A 7,116-nucleotide genomic window follows, 5' to 3' on the forward strand; every position below is an offset into this window, starting at 1 on the left:
AACCAATTAAAAAAATTTATATTTGCTATTTTGAATAAGAAATCATTATTTTTCTGAAGTATATAAATTTTTGGAAGCCTCCTTTATTTAAAAAAAAATTATTTGGTAAAGATTTTCCACCAAATATTTCTGCTATATTTTCTTAAACTTCGTAAGACAAAGAGGGAAAATCACTGAGTCGACCTCCAATATGGCGGCCAACGGGAGGTAACTTTCGCTAAATTCAGGCCTATCGAAAACTATCTATTAATAAGCTGTTCAAAGGCTTCTGAACTTGAAAGAAATTAAGAAAAATACTCACCTGAAAAATGTCTGATACGTTTTCAATATCTAGGCGGAGTAGTTGCAGTGATATGCTCTCGATAGGATCATTCCATAACTCAATGAAGTTTTTACCGATCGTGAGAAAGATGCTAAGAGAGGCGTCACCAACTACCTGGTACTGCATTAAGAAGCAATAGGCGCCCTGAGTATTGTTGATTAACGGGGATTTTAAAGTAGATTGTTGATGATTACAGTTTTTTGAAATATATACCAGCGCCTTTCCTGCAAAATAATAAGAAGAAATACTAGTACTACATGTATGTCTTCTTTTAATATTTCCAAGTATGTATGCCTAATACTACTATTACTATCACTAATAATAATTATAAGAAAAATAATAGCACGGTTAGGAACAATAATTTATTAATCAAATTGCATCTTTTATACGTTGATAACTTTCTCGGAATAAAATGACAACACATACTTACATATAAACTAATAAACACAAGGCTATATGTTAGAAATCAACCTTAAAAAAAACCTGAACAAATTTCAAATTATTAAATGATTATTTGCTGCTTACGTCAAGAAGAGACGTCATCATATACCTGTTGGGGCTGTGAGAGATTACATGTATGCCTTTGCTGTTCTTGAGAAAGACATTTTTTAAACAATCCTAATGTATATATTTCTATGTAAAACTTTTGGGTCCTCCATAGCATGTGGTTTTTACGTATATAGACAAAAATACACTACCTGAAGATGCCTCCATACAAGTATGACCAATCATGACTTTGTTATTCTTGAGAAGATTTTAATAGATTTTAAATTCCTACACATTTCTTTAAAAACTCCTTGTGGCGCCACCCTACCCGATGTAATGATTTGAACAAACTTGAATGTAAACTACCCGAGGTTGCTTCCATACAAAAATATAATCAATCATGGCTTTGCTGTTCTTGAGAAAATTTTATAGATTTTTCCTACAAATTTCTTTTCATACTCGATCATTCCTAGTGGCCCCCACCGTATACTCGTTCCACTGCATAAGTTTCCTATTTCCTGGCACAGTGTTTCTTGAGGATATCTTTTGAAAATGCCACAAAATTTTCACTATCTTTTTAATCATGCCCCTTTGAATGAAAGCATTGTCCTTTATTGAAAAAAAAAATCTGAATTCCCTTCACGCAAGGATGCTTTGTGGCAAGTTAGTTTGGAATTGCTCATTAGTAGTTCTTGATAAAAAAAAAGTCAAAATGTAAAAAATGTACAGACATGGACAGCTAGACGGACGACGGACAAAATGTGATCAGAAATGCTCACTTTAGCTTCCATTTCATTTGAGCTAAAACTAGTGAATTATCAAAAGCTGACATAGACTCACCTTGTGGAAGATCTGATAAACTGCCATTGGCATCCAAATTTACCCAACATGATTCCCTTATCCAAACGCAAGTAAATTTGTCGAAACCACAAGCAAGAAAATAGTAATCTACAAAAAAGTCATTACTAACTTAATTTATATCGATAAATTATGTAGACTTTAATTTAAGACTTGAATACACAGAAGGCAAGTGATATTCAAGTTAAAACTCGACATTATTCACTTTATTCGCTAGATTTTTAATAACATTTTGATCAGCTTTCTTTTCTACAAAATGGAAAGTGTAGATGTACATACCAACTATATCATTATCTGTAAAATAAAAGGAAAACATTATATACTTTTCTATAATACCGTATAAGTGGAAATTTTAGCGAGACGCAAATTTGGCGATTACTACCTTAAATGTGGTACTTTATTTTTAGCGAGAGATATTTTTAGCGATTTTAAAATGCTAACTAAAGAAGCTATTACAAATAATACGCAATTAATTTTTAGTGATATTAAATTCTAGCGATGTCAGCACCCTCGCTAATAATGCCAAAATTAAATCCTCGCTAAAAATTCTACTAATACGGTATAACAAATTAAAAAAAAAACAATCGTTGGCTACTGTTTTATGTAAAACTTTCTCTCAGCAATAATAAGAAACGAATAAACTCTTTGATTAATGATAATTAAGACCGCGGAACATTAACTGGCAAAATTGGAAATATACAGCTTACGTCATTTCTATCTGTTACAATCAAAACATTCAGTGATGGGCGGGTACAATTCGACGCGGACGTTTGGAAAACATCGGATTGAAATAGCAGATCGAAATTCATTTTCAATCCACCTGAGCTGTTTTCAAAGCAAAGAGTGAATGTATGATCCAAAAATCAACTATATTTCAACATTAATATGAGTTTTAGCTTATAATTTTAAGAACGCGAAATATCATACAGGACAAAGATTTTTTTCAGGAGATATTTGATTCTAGAAAGGGGGGGGGGGTAAAAAAGGTCATGGCTTAACATGACAATATATTTTTATTTCTAGGATTATATGAGTGCATGAGTCTTATACTTATTCTCACTGAAAACTGTTGGACAACTTTATTTAAAAATCGTTCACCCCCCCCCCCCAACCACCAACACAAAGATATACATATATTTAACAAACAGAAATGAATTATTTCTCCCTTAAATATTTTTTACATTTAAAGCACTGGACAAAAAAATTCAAACTGTACCAAAATTGAAATTATTTGTCTTCTGAGTAAATAAGTAATAATGTGCCTTCTAGCGTAGCTTAGGTGGATTGAAAATGAATTTCGATCTGCAATTTCAATCCCATGTTTTCCAAACGTCCGCGTCGAATTGTACCCGCCCATTTCGTTGTCTATCACTGAATGTTTTGATTGTAACAGATAGAAATGACGTAAGCTGTATATTTCCAATTTTGCCAGTTAATGTTCCGCGGTCTTAAAAATTAAGTGCATTATTGAGCATTTTTTTCTTTGATTTTGATTTATACATACTCAATAAAAAAAAGAAACGCATATTGTTTTACTCCTCAAAGAAATTTTGAAAAAGTATATGGAACAACTACCTTTTTAATCATTGTAAACCTGTGATCTATTAAAGGACAACATGGGGTTTTTAAAACCCACGTGTTGAATAATTTTCCTTGATTTATCATGCTTGTGAAAACAGTGTTTTTTATGATTTCTTGTAAAACGATGGTCTATTTTCATTGCTTTTTGGATTTAGTGAAACAATAAGCACTCCTATTAAACCCATATTTAAGATTTGATTGCAATGCTGATGCAGCAATGACACGCCATAACAAAGATGACCGCAACTGGGCTAACGATGATGCTAACCGGAGCTATGCAACAGGAGGTTACAACTGCATTTCGTGTACGTCAATCGGCTTTGCAGCGGTAAAACCTACGTCTCCAACAACTAAGATCACGGATGAAAGACCAAGAACTGGCCGTCAACGGATAACCACGCCCGGACAGAACTGTCAGCTCCCCCTTCAGCAATCATTTCAGAAATGCTGCAGAAAATGCTGCTACAATTACTGGTTGAAGAAATCAGCATAAAAGTGCACAAATTGTTCGCAAGAGACTGAGAGGAGCTGGTATCCGTCCATGACATCCGCACATTGGAAACCCGCTAGTGCTGAGACGTCACAAAGGACATATCGATTAGTATGCCCCTAGAATTTGGGGGCGATGAAAATGACATCAAATTAACTTTTCAATTCGCAACATAAGACATGTTTGATTTTTATCACAACACAATTTAAAATCACTTGAAATAAATAAGGTTTAAACTGAAAACTTACATTATCAAGTTTAATCTGAATATATACATTTCTTTTTTGTTGAGTATATAAAAGGTGCTCACAGGTTTATGATATTTTCAAGATTTAATTTTAATGATGCTTTATATCGATAGCTTTTTTTTAAAAGGTGTAACAGGGCCTAAATGCTGGACTCTGAAAAAAAAAATCATGTTTCATTCAAACTGTCATTTTCCATTAAATATTAGGAAAATAAGTAACAAATCATAGAGTTTTGTCCGTTTTCGATCTAATTAAATAGACCTACAATGCATACAATCTCTTCAAAAACGGCGTTAAACCAGTTCTTGACCTTTTCTTTAAAATGATGTCTAATTGAATTTAGGTACTGGGACGAGTTTTCCAATGATTTAATATAAAATTTCATTAAATGTCTTCATTTTCTATTTACATCCTGAAAACTATAAACTACTGGAAACTGATTCTGTCAAAACAGTTATGATGTCATAACTGGTCTAGCACCAAAAGGAACACTCTTGAATCATAATTTTACTATTATAATATCTTGACCTTTTGTAATGATTTCTTTTAACAGATATATTTTTTTCTCCTTTCTTGAGATGTTAAATGTCTATATTTTGCCAATAGGCTTGCTCAAAAAGAGGCAAATTCAGACGACAACATATATCTCTTTTGAACACAGTTGTTTCTTGTCATAGCTATAACCAGACGACTTTGTATGCAAATTTGAGAGGGTAAAAGTAGTCCTGTTTGCACAAAACCGTTGTTTAACCTCACCATTATACTGTCAAGTTTATAGGTAGTTAGAATTTTCATTTAATACTTACTTAGTAGTATACCTGAAATATCAATATAAAATGTATATAAATATTCTTTCCTCAATTATCCATTAGAATAATAAATATATTGAAGCTTTATAGTTAAATGAGACCATGGTTTAAAATGTCTTATAGAATTGAAAAGAAATAATCCTAGCTTCAGTTGTCTGCAGTGGATATATTAGGACACGAAGGATTGATTTTTTTTTCTTCAGAAATCAGCTGTATTTCTAATAGACTTCAATTCAAAAAGGCAACTTGAATATTTTTTTACCAGTTAAAGCAGTGGAAAGTTGCCACAATATGTATGAAGGATTTTGTTTAAAATTACACAGAGAACGACATAAAATTGCATATTTAAGCACCAAATAAAACTTAAGATTTCTTTATATTTTATTATTTCTTTATTTATTCATTACTTGTGTCATTTCTATTCAAAATTTGTCAAAAGATATATAAATGTACCAATCTAAGCATCAAATTTTTGTGCTATGTGTCTATAATTTCTTTGATATATTGATTTCTAGATATTTTCCGACACAAACTTTAATACTTGATATAGAAGTATAATTTTACGAGTATATTACAACGTTAAAGGTGATGATAAATATAATAAGTACAAATACTTACCAGTTTGAGTTATATCACCCATGTTTGATCCTATGAAGAGAATATATTTTCTTGGATAAATATGTTTCTTTTCTTTATGGGTTCTTAATTGAGCTAAGCAGTGAGAATTTTCAAAATTATATATCAGGTGCTTAAAATAAAAATAAATAACCACATATTCATTTTTTTCTGCGAATATTTTGACACATTTCTTCTCCTAAGAAATATATTTAGAATTCGAAGCCATAAATCCTTCGGTATGTATTTTTAAAAAGCCTAAATCGCACAAATTATAATTCTCTCTTCATTTGCAGTGAACATATCCATTAACATTACTTTTTTCGGGAAAAAATCTCCCTGAAACTTAGTGTTATGAATGAAAATTTGGAAAGCGTTGCATGTATAGGAAAAACGTTTTGAAAAATATTACCTTCCTTTTCGGCATTTTCTTGCTTTTCTTGTTGATCATAGAAGTACTCTGTATATCGTAGAAATATATAAAAATCAAAATGTTCATATTACTGAGGAATTGTAGTTTTAAACGAAAATAAATATCGAACTTTATTTTTAATTTTCAAATAGAAAAATTAAATTGAATACATTGACACACTATTGTTAATAATCACAGATAAATATTTCCATTTTCCAACTTTGCTTTCTTAAAAAAAATAATTTGATAAATTATTAGAGACTTTATGTCAGCATAATACCCGCCATATCTGCAGACATAGTAGACGTCAAGAATTCTGCAAATAAAATAAATATGTTTGAGTTTTGAATACCATCAAATTAAACTTGTAAGACATTTATACAAATATTTTGTTAAAGATGAATGAGATTTCAACAGACTCATTATTCAAAAAAATAGTATGGTCGTTATAATACCATAGCTAGCAAATATGACGAAGACAGTGTATCCGTAATTTGAGTGACTTTTTTCATACTTAATTTGTAAGACCTTTTGTTTTGACTGATAAAGGTTAGATCAATAATTAAAATAGGGCTAACGTTTATACTGAATTGACTAATTATTATAAGTTACATGCAGGTCAGTATAAATAGGGCTCACGGCAGATGTGACCAGTCATCATGGGATCGATACTAATCCTACACTTCTGGAATGTCTAGAGGTCGGCGTTTTATACCCTCTTCACATATATATGCTTTTCTTATGGATTTTTTTATGTCGATCATTATTCCTTATCTTTACCTTCTAATTTCCACAAGAAATCCTACAGAATTCTGGAAAAAAATTCTATTGGATTCTTATGTAAAATGACAGGCAATTGCACCGTACCTAAAGAAGACGTATCTGCTTGTCCCTGTTGGCCTTGATCACCAGCGACAGAAACATCACATGGTTTTTGACTAGTCTCTAAAATTTAACAGTGAAAAAAAAAAACTTTAGGCAAAAAGTTATTTCAATCAGTAATTTAAATTTCCGTATCGAGGCTTATTGGTCATGTTGTTCTAATTAAATACCTATGTATACCTAATTGTTGGTACACCAAGATTCCTCCACCTGCTCCAACTGCTAGAGATATAATAGCCACAAGTATTAAAGGGATGTAGGCCTGTTTGTTGAAGTTTTTCTTTTCTTCTAATGGTGGCATCTGATATTTGGCGTCCTCATTTGCATCGTTTATAGCCGCTTCTACACAAATGAAATCAAATGATAACGTAATTAACGCATATATTCACGATCGGTAGCTACTTCTCAAATAT

The 7,116-nt window shown here is 31.5% G+C and overlaps 2 long non-coding RNA genes across 2 annotated transcripts; both read right to left on the bottom strand.

Moving 5' to 3' along the window:
- Window positions 1–396: 396 nt before the first annotated feature.
- Window positions 397–1,757, bottom strand: LOC134249872 (uncharacterized). Its single transcript, XR_009988383.1, has 2 exons — window positions 1,649–1,757; window positions 397–546 (listed from the first exon to the last, which is right to left on the bottom strand). It is a non-coding gene; the product is annotated as an uncharacterized LOC134249872 (long non-coding RNA).
- Window positions 1,758–5,820: 4,063 nt separating this feature from the next.
- Window positions 5,821–6,770, bottom strand: LOC134249874 (uncharacterized). The gene is made up of 3 exons (XR_009988384.1): window positions 6,689–6,770; window positions 6,102–6,137; window positions 5,821–5,869 (listed from the first exon to the last, which is right to left on the bottom strand). It is a non-coding gene; the product is annotated as an uncharacterized LOC134249874 (long non-coding RNA).
- Window positions 6,771–7,116: the final 346 nt, after the last annotated feature.

This window comes from Saccostrea cucullata, unplaced genomic scaffold (assembly GCF_032062105.1).
Source record: "Saccostrea cucullata isolate Sc308-1 unplaced genomic scaffold, CSIRO_AGI_Scuc_v1 ctg1975, whole genome shotgun sequence".
Lineage (NCBI taxonomy): Eukaryota > Metazoa > Mollusca > Bivalvia > Ostreida > Ostreidae > Saccostrea > Saccostrea cuccullata.